At 45.7% G+C, this 20,102-nt stretch overlaps 1 protein-coding gene across 2 annotated transcripts in view; it reads left to right on the plus strand.

Moving 5' to 3' along the window:
- HAPLN4 (hyaluronan and proteoglycan link protein 4) overlaps window positions 1-20,102 on the plus strand; it is a 130,781-nt gene that overhangs the window by 68,996 nt on the left and 41,683 nt on the right. The window lies entirely within an intron of this gene.

Here is a 20,102-nt window from a genome sequence, read left to right on the forward strand (position 1 = left end):
TTGTAGGAAAGTACCATCTTGCCTGGCATGTTACCCCCATTTTCACTGTATATATGTTGTTTTAGTTGTATGTGTCACTGGGACCCTGGTAACCCAGGGCCCCAGTGCTCATAAGTGTGCCTGAATGTGATACCTGTGTAGTGACTAACTGTCTCACTGAGGCTCTGCTAATCAGAACCTCAGTGGTTATGCTCTCTCATTTCTTTCCAAATTGTCACTGACAGGCTAGTGACCATTTTTACCAATTTACATTGGCTTACTGGAACACCCTTATAATTCCCTAGTATATGGTACTGAGGTACCCAGGGTATTGGGGTTCCAGGAGATCCCTATGGGCTGCAGCATTTCTTTTGCCACCCATAGGGAGCTCTGACAATTCTTACACAGGCCTGCCACTGCAGCCTGAGTGAAATAACGTCCACGTTATTTCACAGCCATTTTACACTGCACTTAAGTAACTTATAAGTCACCTATATGTCTAACCTTTACCTGGTAAAGGTTGGGTGCAAAGTTACTTAGTGTGAGGGCACCCTGGCACTAGCCAAAGTGCCCCCACATTGTTCAGAGCCAATTCCCTGAACTTTGTGAGTGCGGGGACACCATTACACGCGTGCACTACATATAGGTCACTACCTATATGTAGCTTCACAATGGTAACTCCGAATATGGCCATGTAACATGTCTATGATCATGGAATTGCCCCCTCTATGCCATCCTGGCATAGTTGGCACAATCCCATGACCCCAGTGGTCTGTAGCACAGACCCTGGTACTGCGAAACTGCCCTTCCTGGGGTTTCACTGCAGCTGCTGCTGCTACCAACCCCTCAGACAGGCAGCTGCCCTCCTGGGGTCCAGCCAGGCCTGGCCCAGGATGGCAGAACAAAGAACTTCCTCTGAGAGAGGGTGTGACACCCTCTCCCTTTGGAACATGGTGTGAAGGCAGGGGAGGAGTAGCCTCCCCCAGCCTCTGGAAATGCTTTGTTGGGCACAGAGGTGCCCAATTCTGCATAAGCCAGTCTAGACCGGTTCAGGGACCCCTTAGCCCCTGCTCTGGCGCGAAACTGGACAAAGGAAAGGGGAGTGACCACTCCCCTGACCTGCACCTCCCCTGGGAGGTGTCCAGAGCTCCTCCAGTGTGCTCCAGACCTCTGCCATCTTGGAAACAGAGGTGCTGCTGGCACACTGGACTGCTCTGAGTGGCCAGTGCCACCAGGTGACGTCAGAGACTCCTGCTGATAGGCTCCTTCAGGTGTTAGTAGCCTATCCTCTCTCCTAGGTAGCCAAACCCTCTTTTCTGGCTATTTAGGGTCTCTGTCTCTGGGGAAACTTTAGATAACGAATGCATGAGCTCAGCCGAGTTCCTCTGCATCTCCCTCTTCACCTTCTGATAAGGAAACGACCGCTGACCGCGCTGGAAGCCTGCAAACCTGCAACATAGTAGCAAAGACGACTACTGCAACTCTGTAACGCTGATCCTGCCGCCTTCTCGACTGTTTTCCTGCTTGTGCATGCTGTGGGGGTAGCCTGCCTCCTCTCTGCACCAGAAGCTCCGAAGAAATCTCCCATGGGTCGACGGAATCTTCCCCCTGCAACCGCAGGCACCAAAAAGCTGCATTACCGGTCCCTTGGGTCTCCTCTCAGCACGACGAGCGAGGTCCCTCGAATCCAGCGACTCTGTCCAAGTAACCCCCACAGTCCAGTGACTCTTCAGTCCAAGTTTGGTGGAGGTAAGTCCTTGCCTCACCTCGCTGGGCTGCATTGCTGGGAACCGCGACTTTGCAGCTACTCCGGCCCCTGTGCACTTCCGGCGGAAATCCTTTGTGCACAGCCAAGCCTGGGTCCACGGCACTCTAACCTGCATTGCACGACTTTCTAAGTTGGTCTCCGGTGACGTGGGACTCCTTTGTGCAACTTCGGCGAGCACCGTTTCACGCATCCTCGTAGTGCCTGTTTCTGGCACTTCTCCGGGTGCTACCTGCTTCAGTGAGGGCTCTTTATCTTGCTCGACGTCCCTTCTCTCTTCAGGTCCAATTTGCGACCTCCTGGTCCCTCCTGGGCACCAGCAGCGTCCAAAAACGCCAAACGCACGATTTACGCCTAGCAAGGCTTGTTGGCGTCCTTTCGGCGGGAAAACACTTCTGCACGACTCTCCAAGGCGAGAGGGATCCGTCCACCAAAGGGGAAGTCTCTAGCCCTTTTTGTTCCTGCAGAAACCTCCGCTTCTTCTGTCCAGTCGAAGCTTCTTTGCACCCGCAGCTGGCATTTCCTGGGCATCTGCCCATCTCCGACTTGCTTGTGACTTTTGGACTTGGTCCCCTTGTTCCACAGGTACCCTAGATTGGAAATCCACAGTTGTTGCATTGCTGGTTTGTGTCTTTCCTGCATTATTCCTCTAACACGACTATTTTGTCCTTAGGGGAACTTTAGTGCACTTTGCACTCACTTTTCAGGGTCTTGGGGAGGGTTATTTTTCTAACTCTCACTATTTTCTAATAGTCCCAGCGACCCTCTACAAGGTCACATAGGTTCGGGGTCCATTCGTGGTTCGCATTCCACTTTTGGAGTATATGGTTTGTGTTGCCGCTATCCCTATGTTTCCCCATTGCATCCTATTGTAACTATACATTGTTTGCACTGTTTTCTAAGACTATACTGCATATTTTTGCTATTGTGTATATATATCTTGTGTATATTTCCTATCCTCTCACTGAGGGTACACTCTAAGATACTTTGGCATATTGTCATAAAAATAAAGTACCTTTATTTTTAGTATAACTGTGTATTGTGTTTTCTTATGATATTGTGCATATGACACTAAGTGGTACTGTAGTAGCTTCACACGTCTCCTAGTTCAGCCTAAGCTGCTCTGCTAAGCTACCATTATCTATCAGCCTAAGCTGCTAGACACCCTATACACTAATAAGGGATAACTGGGCCTGGTGCAAGGTGCAAGTACCCCTTGGTACTCACTACAAGCCAGTCCAGCCTCCTACATTGCTACACTCCACGCAAAACTTTAGGCCATGGTCAGGTAGAATAGGTTCACTTGGTACATGCCATAGACACTGAAACATGCTGTTGGTGACTGCAATGATTTGGGGCTGAAGATCACTAGAAGTTGGGTGCCTTCTTTGACCAATTATTGACCAGCTGAAGAAAACGGAAATTGAGGAAATGCCAGCAGCAGCTGCCCGGCCCAGTAACAGGACCTCATTTACCAGTGCTTTGGGCACAGCTTGTTTTAGAGGGGGTGGGGTCCTTGCTGCCTGGACATGTGCAAGAGGGTCTGCAACTTTCTGCAGGTCCCCAAAATCCACTCAGATTTGTAGATGCATTTCCTTATTCTCAGCACACATGAAGGCCAGAGAGGCCTACAGAGCCCAATCCAGGGGAGCAGATTAGTTCACAAACTTCTGAGAGGCTCTGGGCCTTGTCTTAAACCTTTCTTTAGTCACAAAAGACCTAAAGTGTTCTATCTCCTGTAGGAAAGTAGCATCTTTCTAACATAGTTGCCCTCACTTTTTGCCTTGTGTCAGTATGTTTAGACTGTAGTACACTGGGATCCTGCTAACCAGGTAACCAATGTCAGTGTTATCTCTCCTAAATTTAGTTGTAAAATAACTTTAATACCCCACAATTGGCATACTGGTGCACCCATGTAAGTCCCTAGTATATGGTACTCAGGTACCCAGTGCATTGATACACCAGGGGTCCCCCTTGGGCTCCAGCATGTATTGTGCCACCCATGGGGGCCAATGCAAACTGTGACTACAGGCCTGCCATTGCAGCCTGTGTGAATTGGTGCATGCACCTTTCGCTCCAGTTATAAGGATTCCCTTATATCATGGTGAATGCACTCTGACCCTACAAGTCACCCCTGAGGTAGGCCCTTCAGCCCATGGGCAGGGTGCATGGTTCTAAGTGTGAGGGCAACCCTGCATGAACAGAGGTGGTCCTACAAACCCCTGACTCCAGTTCCTGGGCCTTATAAGTGCGGAGAAGCCATCATAAGGCATGTAGTGGACACTGGTCAACACAAGTTGTCCAACTACCTAATGACTTCACTTAACATAGTCATGTTTGTTATTAAACATATTGGAATCATGCAGCTACACAGATTCCATTGCTATTACATGATACCATGTACTCTGGGGGTTCCCTAGGGGATCCCCCAAAGTCTGCCTGTACAGCCTTGCAGGGTCTGCATGCCAGCCCGTGCTGCTGCTGACCTAGAGACACTGCTCTGTCCTCCTCCTCCTGCTGCTGAGCCTAACTCGGGCAGGGAAAGGCAGAACAAAGATTTTCCTGTAAGATAGAGGTTTCACCACCTCTTCTTTAGAAATCGGTGTCACTGAGCTGGGTTGGGGGTGCCTCTGAGCACCACCAGACTGCTTTGGAGGGCATACTTGGTGCCCTCCATGCATAAACCAGTTCGTACCAGTGCAGGAACCCCTGGTTCCTGTTCTGATGTGAAACCACACAGAGGACAGCGGAGTGACCACCTCCCTGTCCAGCTGCTTCCCCAGGGAGGTGCACAGAGCTCTGACAGGTGGTCACTTGATTCTGCCATCTTGGAAAGAAGATGCGCAGATGCCCCTGGGAGCATCTGACTGGTCAGTACAGCTGCATGACATCCCTAACCCCCTATATTAGGTCGGTCACTGCATGCAGTCCATCAGCCTTCCTGGGGTACTAAAGGGCTCCCCTGAGGGTGGGACCTTCGATTCATCTGCAAGACTTCAGGAACCAGCTGCAAGACACTTCTGCAATCTGGACACTGGAACCGCTGCTGTTCTTCGCTGGAACCAAGAGCAAGACTGTAACCAGTAGGAGGGCTCCTACTGCAACTTTGTTTCCAAGTTCTGCAAAGGCTTCTGCAACCCTGTGGCCGTGCATCTTCCAAAGTCACAGGGAGTCTGCCTGCACTTAGGAAAGCAGGAAGGAATCTCCCTTGGAGTGAAGGAATAACTTCTTTGCATCCACAGACAGCTCAATGACAACTACTGGCTTGTGGATCCTGCTGTCCCACGGACTCCATGGGCTGTACAACACAGGTGGTGGTTTGTATGGAAGTCTGTGGTCCCCCACTGGAGCTGCTTGGAGGGAACACTTGTGCACTGTGTCTGTTTGTTGTTGCCAAGGCCAGTTGTGCTGTTGAGGCCTTCCTGTGACTCCTTGTGTCTGCTGCTAGCGGGTCATCTTGGGGGGCCCCATCGATTCCTACTGGGTCTTCTGCATGCTGAGGGCTGGCCCTGATGTACCTGCGAAGGTTGGGTGCCCTGGACCTTGCTGGCCGCCACAAATCCTGCAAATTCAGTGCAAAACTTCCCTGAATTTTCCAAGGCTTGTTGATGGTCCCGCTGATCACTGACCCCTCTGCAATTAGACGAACAGCATGGAACAGCTCATGGATGACTCCTGGGATCTTCATGCATCACCAGGACTCCACAGCTGCACTTCTTTGTCCACCATCCAACAGGAAAGCATCTCCAAGAAAGGGGGGCATTGCCTCCTGCACCGTCTGCACACCTCTGGGTGGTCTGGACTCCGCCCCCTCTTTCCTTAGGTCCTCTTCTTAAAGAATCCATGCCTGGGTTCCACTGACCTGATCCATGGGTCACGACAGCAGCTGGACAAGTCCGGTCCCCACTGACTTTAGCAGGAGGTTCCAAAACAACTTCACCCTATGCACCTGGGCTCCCTGGTGTAGGTACTCCACTGTTCTGTATATCCACAGGTGGAGGCACAATCCAACCTCCCTCGTCCCAATGGGTTTTCTCTAGGTCCGATGGGAAATGTCCTAAAATACGAAATCCCCAACCACGACATCCCCATGTTATCCTATAGACACTGACAGGGGATTACAACTCTGCACACTGGTGACTTGGGAATCCTACCTACTTACCTTTGGGGTTTTAGAACTTCCCCAGTCCTAAGGATACTTAGGTGCTAGTGTGGGTTGAGAGTGATTTTCACATTACTTTTTTTTAGTATATGGTTTGCCCTCCCCATAGGGGCCCATGTTATCGAATGCCTTTACTTACCTGTTGCTAAGTATATTTTTGTATGTTCATATCACCGGTTAGGAGATATACTAAAGTTAGTTCTAGAGTATGTGTTCCAATAAATGTAACATATTTTCTAACACTGGTGTGATTCTTTCCTTTGTGTACATCACTGATTGACCTGTGTGGTATTTGCAACCGCTTTACACCCTCATAGATAAGCCTTAGCTGCTCTCCGTAGCTACCCTTTTGAGAGCTCTGGTTATCTAGAATCTCCCACACTATCACTAAAGGTGTCCTCGACTCAGTACAGGGTGCCTCACCTATAGGTGTACACCATATACTGAGCCAGCCTTCTATACCTCTTGTCTACATCACCCAGTAATTTTACACCATCCTTTGGGAGGCTGGGAACTCTCGGGTGCCGCTCCTTGCTTCCGGAACATCCACCTCCTTGTCGTGTAAAGTTCTGGATGGTCTTCAAGATGAATTCCTTCTGTCTTACCTTCCCTTCAGTCTGTTTTTAGTGCCTCACCATTGATTTCAAATGTTTTAAAAGTATTTTATTGCTCATGAAGTTTAATGTAAATCCATTAAGTAGGGATTATGGCTGCGGATAAAATCCCGAATATTACCACATGAATTTTTTTTTCATACTTTTTACATATTCACAGCATTCAAATAATTCCCATAAAGTTCACATATTTACAAATTAATGTATTGACATAACACTGCCCTTATACGCGCTCTCTCTTGACATGCATCTACACTATACTCATACAGTTTGCATCATCTTCCGGGTCATCTCCTGGGGTCAGAGGTAGGTTTTTTACTCTAGCGGCTTCAATCTGACGTCACCCAATCAGTGCATCTTGTGTCCAAGAATGGCTGAGGCAGATTTGGATCTTCCTTGGAGGCTGCTTCAAAATGTTGAACTATTGGTTAATATCTGATATTGTCCATTGATAGTATCCAGAATTACGCATCGCTTAATATCCGATTTTGGTCGGCGGTTATTATCTGTTATTGTGCATCAGTTAATATCTGGTATTGTGCATTTGTTATTATCTGGAATTGCACATCGGTTAATATTGGATATTGTACATCACTTTATGTCTGTTATTGTGCATTTGTTACCTGGAATTGCTCATCGGTTAATATTGGTTGGCGGTTAATATCTGTTATTGTGCACCAGTTATTATCTAGTATTATGCATTAGGTAGAATCTGGAATTGCGCATGAGTTAATATTAGTTATTAGTCAGCGAGTAATATCTGGTATTGTCCATTAGGTAGTATCATAAATTGCACATCGGTTGATATTGGTCAGCGGTTAATATCGGTTATTGTAAATTAGTTACTATCTGGTATTGTGCATCAGTTAATATCTGGTATTGTACATTGGTTAGTATCTGGAATCGTGCATCGGTTAGTATCCAGTATGCATTGAGCATCAGTTAATATCTGTTATTGTGCATCAGTTAAAATCTGGTATTGTGCATTGGTTACTATCTGGAATTACGCATTGGTTAATATTGGTGAGCTGATAATATCTGTTATTGTGCATCAGTTAATATCTGGTATTGTGCATTTGTTATCTGGAATTGCGCATCGGTTAATATTGGATATTGGTCGGCAGTTAATATCTGTTGTTGTGCATCAGTTATTATCTAGTATTATGCATTAGGTAGTATCTGGAATTGTGCATGAGTTAATATTGGTTATTATTCAGTGGGTAATATCTAGTATTGTGCATCAGTTAATATCTGGCATTCGGTAGTATCTGGAATTGCGCATGAGTTAATATTGGTTGGCGGGTAATACCAAGTATTGTGCATCAGTTAATATCTGGTATTATGCATTAGGTAGTATCCGGAATTGCGCATCAGTTAATATTGGATACTGGTCGGCGGTTAATATCTGTTATTGTGCATCAGTTAATTTGTTATTGTGCATCAGTTACTATCTGGTATTGTGCATCAGTTACTATCTGGTATTGTGCATCAGTTAATATCTGGTATTGTACATTGGTTAGTATACGGAATTGTGCATTGGTTAACATCCGATATTGGTCGGCAGTTAATATCTGGTATTGTACATTGGTTAGTATCTGGTATGTATAGTGCATCAGTTAATATCTGTTATTGTGCATCAGTTAATATCCGGTATTGTGCATTGGTCTGTATCTGGAATTGCACATCGTTTAATATTGGGGAGCAGTTAATATCTGGTATTGTGCATTGATTAGTATCTGGAATTGTGCATTAGTTAATATCCGATATTGGTTGGCAGTTAATATCTGTTATTGTGCATCGGTTAATATCTGTTATTGTGCATCAGTTAATGTAGAGTATTGTGCATTTGTTGGTATCTGGAATTGCTCATCGGTTACTATCGGACATTGGTCAGCGGTTCATATCTGGTATTGTGCATTAGTTAATATCTGGCATTAGGTAGTATCTGGAATTGCGCATTAGTTAATATTGGTTGGTGGGTAATATCTGGTATTGGCATTAGTTAATATCTGGTATTATGCATTAGGTAGTATCTGGAATTGCGCATCAGTTAATATTGGATATTGGTCGGCCGTTAATATTTGTTATTGTGCATCAGTTAATTTGTTATTGTGCATCAGTTAATTTGTTATTGTGCATCAGTTAATTTGTTATTGTGCATCATTTACTATCTGGCATTGTACATCAGTTAATGTCTGGTATTGTACACTGGTTAGTATCAGGAATTGCGCATCGGTTAACATCGGATATTGGTTGGCGGTTAATATCTGGTATTGTGCATCAGTTAGTATCTGGTATGTATTGTGCATCAGTTAATATCTGGTATTGTGCATTGGTTAGTATCTGGAATTGCACATCGGTTAATATCTGTTATTGTGCATCAGTTAATATCTGGTATTGTGCATTGATTAGTATCTGGAATTGTGCATTGCCAACCAATATCTGATGTTAACCAGTTAATATCTGTTATTGTGCATTAGTTAATTTGTTATTGTGCATCAGTTAATATCTGTTATTGTGCATCAGTTAATATAGGGTATTGTGCATTTGTTGCTATCTGGAATTGCTCATCGGTTACTATCGGACATTGGTAGTGTAGGAAAGTACCATCTTGCCTGGCATGTTACCCCCATATTTCACTGTATATATGTTGTTTTAGTTGTATGTGTCACTGGGACCCTGCCAACCAGGGCCCCAGTGCTCATAAGTGTGCCCTGTATGTGTTACCTGTGTTATGACTAACTGTCTCACTGAGGCTCTGCTAATCAGAACCTCAGTGGTTATGCTCTCTCACTTCTTTCCAAATTGTCACTATCAGGCTAGTGACCAATTTTACCAATTTACATTGGCATACTGGAACACTCTTATAATTCCCTAGTATATGGTACTGAGGTACCCAGGGTATTGGGGTTCCAGGAGATCCCTATGGGCTGCAGCATTTCTTTTGCCACCCATAGGGAGCTCTGACAATTCTTACACAGGCCTGCCACTGCAGCCTGAGTGAAATAATGTCCACGTTATTTCACAGCCATTTTACACTGCACTTAAGTAACTTATAAGTCCCCTATATGTCTAACCTTTACCTGGTAAAGGTTGGGTGCTAAGTTACTTAGTGTGCGGGCACCCTGGCACTAGCCAAGGTGCCCCCACATTGTTCAGAGCCAATTCCCCGGACTTTGTGAGTGAGGGGATACCATTACACGCGTGCACTATACATAGGTCACTACCTATGTATAGCTTCACAATGGTAACTCCGAATATGGCCAGGTAACATGTCTAAGATCATGGAATTGCCCCACCAATGCCATCCTGGTATTGGGGAGACAATCCCATGATTCCCCGGGTCTCTAGCACAGACCTGGGTACTGCCAAACTGCCTTTCCCAGGGTTTCACTGCAGCTGCTGCCAACCCCTCAGACAGGTTTCTGCCCTCCTGGGGTCCAGCCAGGCTTGGCCCAGGAAGGCAGAACAAAGGACTTCCTCAGAGAGAGGGTGTTACACCCTCTCCCTTTGGAATAAGGTGTTAGGGCTGGGGAGGAGTAGCCTCCCCCAGCCTCTGGAAATGCTTTGATGGGCACACATGGTGCCCATCTCTGCATAAGCCAGTCTACACCGGTTCAGGGATCCCTCAACCCTGCTCTGGCGCGAAACTGGACAAAGGAAAGGGGAGTGACCACTCCCCTGACCTGCACCTCCCCTGGGAGGTGCCCAGAGCTCCTCCAGTGTGCTCCAGACCTCTGCCATCTTGGAAACAGAGGTGCTGCTGGCACACTGGACTGCTCTGAGTGGCCAGGGCCAGCAGGTGACGTCAGAGACTCCTTCTGATAGGCTCCTTCAGGTGTTGCTAGCCTATCCTCTCTCCTAAGTAGCCAAACCTCCTTTTCTGGCTATTTAGGGTCTCTGCTTTGGGGAATTCCTTAGATAACGAATGCAAGAGCTCACCAGAGTTCCTCTGCATCTCCCTCTTCACCTTCTGCCAAAGGATCGACCGCTGACTGCTCAGGACGCCTGCAAAACCGCAACAAAGTAGCCAGACGACTACTAGCAACCTTGTATCGCTTCATCCTGCCGGCTTTCTCGACTGTTTCCGGGTGGTGCATGCTCTGGGGGGTAGCCTGCCTCCTTCTTGCACCAGGAGCTCTGAAGAAATCTCCTGTGGGTCGACGGAATCTTCCCCCTGAAACCGCAGGCAACAAAAGACTGCATCACCGGTCCTCTGGGTCCCCTCTAAGCACGACGAGCGTGGTCCCTGGAACTCAGCAACTCTGTCCAAGTGACTCCCACAGTCCAGTGACTCTTCAGTCCACGTTTGGTGGAGGTAAGTCCTTGCCTCCCCACGCTAGACTGCATTGCTGGGTACCGCATGATTTGCAGCTGCTCCGGCTCCTGTGCACTCTTCCAGGATTTCCTTTGTGCACAGCCAAGCCTGGGTCCCCGGCACTCTAACCTGCAGTGCACAACCTTCTGAGTTGTCCTCCGGCGTCGTGGGACTCCCTTTTGTGACTTCGGGTGGACTCCGGTTCACTTTTCTTCTAAGTGCCTGTTCAAGTACTTCTGCGGGTGCTGCCTGCTTCTGTGAGGGCTCCCTGACTTGCTGGGCGCACCCTCTGTCTCCTCATCCAAGTGGTGACATCCTGGTCCCTCCTGGGCCACAGCAGCATCCAAAAACCCTAACTGCGACCCTTGGAGCTAGCAAGGCTTGTTTGCGGTCTTTATGCATGGGAACACCTCTGCAAGCTTCTTCATGACGTGGGACATCCATCCTCCAAAGGGGAAGTTCCTAGTCCTCTTTGTTCTTGCAAAACACCAAGCTTCTTCCATCCAATGGCAGCTTCCTTGCACCCTCAGCTGGCATTTCCTGGGCTCCTGCCCACTCTCAACACTGTCGCGACTCTTGGACTTGGTCCCCTTGTCTTACAGGTACTCAGGTCCGGAAATCCACTGTTGTTGTTTTCCTTGCAGAATCCCCCTATCACGACTTCTGTGTTCTCTGGGGGTTGTAGGTGCACTTTACACCTAACTTACAGGGTCTTGGGGTGGGCTATTTTTCTAACCCTCACTGTTTTCATACAGTCCCAGCGACCCTCTACAAGCTCACATAGGTTTGGGGTCCATTCGTGGTTCGTATTCCACTTTTGGAGTATATGGTTTGTGTTGCCTCTATACCTATGTGCTCCTATTGCAATCTATTGTAACTTTAAACTGCTTGCATTACTTTTCTTGCTATTACCTGCATAATTTTGGTTTGTGTACATATATCTTGTGTATATATCTTATCCTCATACTGAGGGTACTCACTGAGATACTTTTGGCATATTGTCATAAAAATAAAGTACCTTTTATTTTTAGTACTTCTGTGTGTTGTGTTTCCTTATGATATTGTGCATATGACACCAGTGGTATAGTAGGAGCTTTACATGTTTCCTAGTTCAGCCTAAGCTGCTTTGCCATAGCTACCTTCTATCAGCCTAAGCTGCTCGAAACACCTCTTCTACACTAATAAGGGATAACTGGACCTGGCACAAGGTGTAAGTACCTCTGGTACCCACTACAAGCCAGGCCAGCCTCCTACAGTTACTCAAGAACTTTTGATGTTAGTTTAAAAAAAAAAATATATATATATATATATATATATATATATATATATATATATATATATATATACACTTTCATCGAGCTCTCTTTAGCCATTGGTCTGTTGTTGTGTCATTCACATTTTTCTTCTGCCCACTATAGCGTGGGGCAATGGGTCAGCCCACTTCAGCCATTGGTTAACTTCACTGTGATTGACAGCACTGTTCTTTCACAGAATCGCATTCTTATACAAAGCACTCCGCTTTAGTTCCAGGGACTACTATGGCAATGTGTTTTGAGACCAAAAAAATATTTTTGCATTTTTTTTTCCAATGTATCAGAGATACTCACAGAGTACATCCAGCCACAGACAGGGCTACGTCCCCTGGAGCAACCCCACTTTATGCATTTGTCCGTAAATTAGGCTCCTTGTGTATCTCTGGAAGCCAAGGATTAAAAATGTACACCTTTAACACAGTGGCATAACGAAAATGGAGGGGGCATCCCTATAAAGAACCAGGAGGGGCCCCACCCGGACTCACTCGGGCCAGGTGCTGTGCTGAGATGGTCCCCTGGACCTCCTGGGAGCCCCCTGCATTGTGGAGGCTGCGGAGGCCTTTGTTACTCCACTAATTTAGCACCAGAACAGCCTGCACTACCTGAGCCAGAGTAGTGGGCCTGTTAGTGTAAATTCCAGGTCCAGCGGCGTGGGTCTCCCTGAGCACTACACAACCATGTGTTCGGGTTCTATTGCGCGGTGCTATCCACTCATTCTGGATGCAGATTTTTGTTGCCTTGCTGACACTGGAGCCAGTTAATAACGCTGGTTACTGGCACTCCTCCAACGCTTCAGCCTAAGTTCCTGTTGGAGGTACAAAAGAAGGATAAGGGATGATAGAGTTATTGATTGACTTCATGATCAATAATGCTATTAGTACACGAACTCCTGCCACACCCTCTTTCATGGTCCCTCTAATAAGTTAGATTCTGTTGGTCGAGCTGTAAAGGGGTTTTATCAGCTTTGAGGGGTGCATTCTGAGGGCTCAGATTAGCAGCCCCACCCAGCTTTTAAATGAATGTGCTAATTTATTTTATTGAGTTTTAATGGAAGGGGGGCTGTGTAGGAGCTCACTCGGCTTTGCGGCTGCTTTGGAGGTCTTTAATGAGATGGGGCTGTGGAAAAGCTGCATCTCATCATCTTAATGATGAGCGGGGTTCAGCTCAGATCTCGTTACTGGATTAGACCTGTGCAGCATGCGGATGAGAAGAGGTGGGTTTGGGGTTTCTGCACCCAATGAGAATCGGTGGAAGCCTTTATTGAGCTGGAGCGAAAAGCCATTTGCACTTGACAGACAAGGTTGTACTGAGGTCGGTGGTTGCCACCAGTTGAGGTCAGCTGGCGATGTGTGAAGAACTCCTTGAGGTAGCCAGGGGCCTTGAGTGTAGTGTCTTCAACTTGTCTCTTTTCCAAACCCCCTGAGGACTGTGGTCCATGAGTTTTAGCCCAAAGAAAGTGATGGCTGCGTGACTTTTAGCAAAGCTTTTGTACCTAGTGTTGCTGCACTCCACGCAAAACTTTAGGCCATGGTCAGGTAGAATAGGTCCACTTGGTACATGCCATAGACACTGAACCATGCTGTTGGTGACTGCAATGATTTGGGGCTGAAGATCACTAGAAGTTTTGTGCCGCCTTTGACCAATTATTGACCAGCTGAAGAAAACAGAAATTGAGGAAATGCCAGCAACAGATGCCCGGCCCAGTAACAGGACCTCATTTACCAGTGCTTTGGGCACAGCTTGTTTTAGAGGGGGTGGGGTCCTTGCAGCCTGGACATGTGCAAGAGGGTCTGCAACTTTCTGCAGGTCCCCAAAATCCACTTAGATTTGTAGATGCATGTCCTTATTCTCAGCACACATGAAGGCCAGAGAGGCCTACGGAGGCAAATCCAGGGGAGCAGGTTAGTTCACAAACTTCTGAGAGGCTCTAGGCCTTGTCTTAAACCTTTCTTTAGTCACAAAAGACCTAAAGTGTTCTATCTCCTGTAGGAAAGTAGCATCTTTCTAACATAGTTGCCCTCACTTTTTGCCTTGTGTCAGTATGTTTAGACTGTAGTACACTGGGATCCTGCTAACCAGGTCCCCAATGTCAGTATTATCTCTCCTAAATTTAGTTGTAAAATAACTTTAATACCCCACAATTGGCATACTGGTGCACCCATGTAAGTCCCTAGTATATGGTACTCAGGTACCCAGTGCATTGATACACCAGGGGTCCCCCTTGGGCTCCAGCATGTATTGTGCCACCCATGGGGGCCAATGCAAACTGTGACTACAGGCCTGCCATTGCAGCCTGTGTGAATTGGTGCATGCACCTTTCACTCCAGTTATAAGGATTCCCTTATATCATGGTGAATGCACTCTGACCCTACAAGTCACCCCTGAGGTAGGCCCTTCAGCCCATGGGCAGGGTGCATGGTTCTCAGTGTGAGGGCACCCCTGCATGAACAGAGGTGGTACTACAACCCCCTGACTCCAGTTCCTGGGCTTTATAAGTGCGGAGAAGCCATCATAAGGCATGTAGTGGACACTGGTCAACACAAGTTGTCCAACTACCTAATGACTTCACTTAACATAGTCATGTTTGTTATTAAACATATTGGAATCATGCAGCTACACAGATTCCATTGCTATTACAGGATACCATGTACTCTGGGGGTTCCCTAGGGGATCCCCCAAAGTCTGCCTGTACAGCCTTGCAGGGTCTGCATGCCAGCCCATGCTGCTGCTGACCTAGAGACACTGCTCTGTCCTCCTCCTCCTGCTGCTGAGCCTAACTCGGGCAGGGAAAGGCAGAACAAAGATTTTCCTGTAAGATAGAGGTTTGACCACCTCTTCTTTAGAAATCGGTGTCACTGAGCTGGGTTGGGGGTGCCTCTGAGCACCACCAGACTGCTTTGGAGGGCATACTTGGTGCCCTCCATGCATAAACCAGTTCGTACCAGTGCAGGAACCCCTGGTTCCTGTTCTGATGTGAAACCTCACAGAGGACAGCGGAGTGACCACCTCCCTGTCCAGCTGCTTCCCCAGGGAGGTGCACAGAGCTCTGACAGGTGGCCACTTGATTCAGCCATCTTGGAAAGAAGATGCGCAGATGCCCCTGGGAGCATCTGACTGGTCAGTACAGCTTCATGACATCCCTAACCCCCTATATTAGGTCGGTCACTGCATGCAGTCCATCAGCCTTCCTGGGGTACTAAAGGGCTCCCCTGAGGGTGGGACGTTCGATTCATCTGCAAGACTTCAGGAACCATCTGCAAAACACTTCTGCAATCTGGACACCGGAACCGCTGCTGTTCTTCGCTGGAACCAACAGCAAGACTGTAACCAGTAGGAGGGCTCCTACTGCAACTTTGTTTCCAAGTTCTGCAAAGGCTTCTGCAACCCTGTGGCCGTGCATCTTCCAAAGTCACAGGGAGTCTGCCTGCACTTAGGAAAGCAGGAAGGAATCTCCCTTGGAGTGAAGGAATAACTTCTTTGCATCCACAGGCACCTCAATGACAAATACTGGCTTGTGGATCCTGCTGTCCCACGGACTCCATGGGCTGTACAACACAGGTGGTGGTTTGTATGGAAGTCTGTGGTCCCCCACTGGAGCTGCTTGGAGGGAACACTTGTGCACTGTGTCTGTTTGTTGTTGCCAAGGCCAGTTGTGCTGTTGAGGCCTTCCTGTGACTCCTTGTGTCTGCTGCTAGCGGGTCATCTTGGGGGCCCCATCGATTCCTACTGGGTCTTCTGCATGCTGAGGGCTGGCCCTGATGTACCTGCGAAGGTTGGGTGCCCTGGACCTTGCTGGCCGCCACAAATCCTGCAAATTCAGTGCAAAACTTCCCTGAATTTTCCAAGGCTTGTTGATGGTCCCGCTGATCACTGACCCCTCTGCAATTAGACGAACAGCATGGAACAGCTCATGGATGACTCCTGGGATCTTCATGCATCACCAGGACTCCACAGCTGCACTTCTTTGTCCACCATCCAACAGGAAAGCATCTCCAAGAAAGGTGGGCATTGCCTCCTGCACCGTCTGCGCACCTCTGGGTGGTCTGGACTCCGCCCCCCTCTTTCCTTAGGTCCTCTTCTTAAAGAATCCATGCCTGGGTTCCACTGACCTGATCCACGGGTCACGACAGCAGCTGGACAAGTCAGGTCCCCACTGACTTTAGCAGGAGGTTCCAAAACAACTTCACCCTATGCACCTGGGCTCCCTGGTGTAGGTACTCCACTGTTCTGTATATCCACAGGTGGAGGCACAATCCAACCTCCCTCGTCCCAATGGGTTTTCTCTGGGTCCAATGGGAAATGTCCTAAAATGCGAAATCCCCCACCACGACATCCCCATGTTATCCTATAGACACTGACAGGGGATTACAACTCTGCACACTGGTGACTTGGGAATCCTACCTACTTACCTTTGGGGTTTTAGAACTTCCCCAGTCCTAAGGATACTTAGGTGCTAGTGTGGGTTGAGAGTGATTTTCACATTACTTTTTTTTAGTATATGGTTTGCCCTCCCCATAGGGGCCCATGTTATCGTATGCCTTTACTTACCTGTTGCTAAGTATATTTTTGTATGTTCATATCACCGGTTAGGAGATATACTAAAGTTAGTTCTAGAGTATGTGTTCCAATAAATGTGACATATTTTCTAACACTGGTGTGATTCTTTCCTTTGTGTACATCATTGATTGACCTGTGTGGTATTTGCAACCGCTTTACACCCTCATAGATAAGCCTTAGCTGCTCTCCGTAGCTACCCTTTTGAGAGCTCTGGTTATCTAGAATCTCCCACACTATCACTAAAGGTGTCCTCGACTCAGTACAGGGTGCCTCACCTATAGGTGTACACCATATACTGAGCCAGCCTCCTATACCTCTTGTCTACATCACCCAGTCATTTTACACCATCCTTTGGGAGGCTGGGAACTCTCGGGTGCCGCTCCTTGCTTCCGGAACATCCACCTCCTTGTCGTGTAAAGTTCTGGATGGTCTTCAAGATGAATTCCTTCTGTCTTACCTTCCCTTCAGTCTGTTTTTAGTGCCTCACCATTGATTTCAAATGTTTTAAAAGTATTTTATTGCTCATGAAGTTTAATGTAAATCCATTAAGTAGGGATTATGGCTGCGGATAAAATCAAGAATATTACCACATGAAAAATGTTTTCATACTTTTTACATATTCACAGCATTCAAATAATTCCCATAAAGTTCACATATTTACAAATTAATGTATTGACATAACACTGCCCTTATACGCGCTCTCTCTTGACATGCATCTACACTATACTCATACAGTTTGCATCATCTTCCGGGTCATCTCCTGGGGTCAGACGTAGGTTTTTTACTCTAGCGGCTTCAGTCTGACGTCACCCAATCAGTGCATCTTGTGTCCAAGAATGGCTGAGGCAGATTTGGATCTTCCTTGGAGGCAGCTTCAAAATGTTGAACTATTGGTTAATATCTGATATTGTCCATTGATAGTATCCAGAATTACGCATCGCTTAATATCCGATTTTGGTCGGCGGTTATTATCTGTTATTGTGCATCAGTTAATATCTGGTATTGTGCATTTGTTATTATCTGGAATTGCATATCGGTTAATATTGGATATTGGTCAGTGGTTAATATCTGTTATTGTACATCACTTTATGTCTGTTATTGTGCATTTGTTACCTGGAATTGCTCATTGGTTAATATTGGTTGGCTGTTAATATCTGTTATTGTGCACCAGTTATTATCTAGTATTATGCATTAGGTAGTATCTGGAATTGCGCATGAGTTAATATTAGTTATTAGTCGGCGAGTAATATCTGGTATTGTGCAATAGGTAGTATCATAAATTGCACATCGGTTGATATTGGTCAGCGGTTAATATCTGTTATTGTACATCAGTTACTATCTGGTATTGTGCATCAGTTAATATCTGGTATTGTACATTGGTTAGTATCTGGAATTGTGCATCGGTTAGTATCCGGTATGCATTGAGCATCAGTTAATATCTGTTATTGTGCATCAGTTAAAATCTGGTATTGTGCATTGGTTAGTATCTGGAATTACGCATTGGTTAATATTGGTCAGCTGATAATATCTGTTATTGTGCATCAGTTAATATCTGGTATTGTGCATTGATTAGAATCTGGAATTGGACATTGGTTAGTATCAGATATTGGTTGGCGGTTAATATCTGTTATTGTGCATCAGTTATTATCTGGTATTGTGCATCAGTTAATATCGGGTATTGTGCATCAGTTAATATCGGGTATTGTGCATTTGTTATCTGGAATTGCGCATCGGTTAATATTGGTAGGCGGTTAATATCTGTTGTTGTGCATCAGTTATTATCTAGTATTATGCATTAGGTAGTATCTGGAATTGTGCATGAGTTAATATTGGTTATTATTCAGTGGGTAATATCTAGTATTGTGCATCAGTTAATATCTGGCATTAGGTAGTATCTGGAATTGCGCATGAGTTAATATTGGTAGGCGGGTAATACCTAGTATTGTGCATCAGTTAATATCTGGTATTATGCATTAGGTAGTGTCCGGAATTGCGCATCAGTTAATATTGGATACTGGTCGGCGGTTAATATCTGTTATTGTGCATCAGTTAATTTGTTATTGTGCATCAGTTACTATCTGGTATTGTGCATCAGTTAATATCTGGTATTGTACATTGGTTAGTATACGGAATTGTGCATTGGTTAACATCCGATATTGGTCGGCAGTTAATATCTGATATTGTGCATTAGTTAGTATCTGGTATGTATAGTGCATCAGTTAATATCTGTTATTGTGCATCAGTTAATATCTGGTATTGTGCATTGGTCAGTATCTGGAATTGCTCATCGGTTACTATCGGACATTGGTCAGCAGTTCATATCTGGTATTAGGTAGTATCTGGAATTGTGCATTAGTTAATATTGGTTGGTGGGTAATATCTGGTATTGGCATTAGTTAATGTCTGGTATTATGCATAAGGTAGTATCTGGAATTGCGCATCAGTTAATATTGGATATTGGTCGGCCGTTAATATCTGTTATTGTGAATCAGTTAATTTGTTATTGTGCATTAGTTAATTTATTATTGTGCATCAGTTACTATCTGGCATTGTACATCAGTTAATGTCTGCTATTGTACACTGGTTAGTATCCGGAATTGCGCATCGGTTAACATTGGATATTGGTTGGCGGTTAATATCTGGTATTATGCATCAGTTAGTATCTGGTATGTATTGTGCATCAGTTAATATCTGGTATTGTGCATTGGTTAGTATCTGGAATTGCACATCGGTTAATATCTGGAATTGCACATCGGTTAATATCTGGAATTGCGCATCGGTTAATATCTGGTATTGTGCATCAGTTAATATCTGGTATTGTGCATTGGTTAGTATCTGGAATTGCACATCGGTTAATATCTGGTATTGTGCATCAGTTAATATCTGGTATTGTGCATTGGTTAGTATCTGGAATTGCACATCGGTTAATATCTGGTATTGTGCATCAGTTAATATCTGGTATTGTGCATTGATTAGTATCTGGAATTGTGCATTGCCAACCAATATCTGATGTTAACCAGTTAATATCTGTTATTGTGCATTAGTTAATTTGTTATTGTGCATCAGTTAATATCTGTTATTGTGCATCAGTTAATATAGGGTATTGTGCATTTGTTGCTATCTGGAATTGCTCATCGGTTACTATCGGACATTGGTCAGCAATTAACATCTAGTATTCTGCATTAGTTAATATCTGGTATTGTGCATCAGTTAATATCTGAAATTGTGCATTGGTTAGAATCTGGAATTGCGTACAAGTTAATATTGGATATTGGTCGGAGGATAATATTGGTGATTGTGCATCAGTTAATATCTGGTATTGAGCATGCTTCACAATACAATAATTGCAGGCACACTTGGCAGCTAGCTGCTGTAGAGTAAAATAATCAGATGT

This window comes from Pleurodeles waltl, chromosome 12, assembly GCF_031143425.1.
Source record: "Pleurodeles waltl isolate 20211129_DDA chromosome 12, aPleWal1.hap1.20221129, whole genome shotgun sequence".
NCBI lineage: Eukaryota > Metazoa > Chordata > Amphibia > Caudata > Salamandridae > Pleurodeles > Pleurodeles waltl.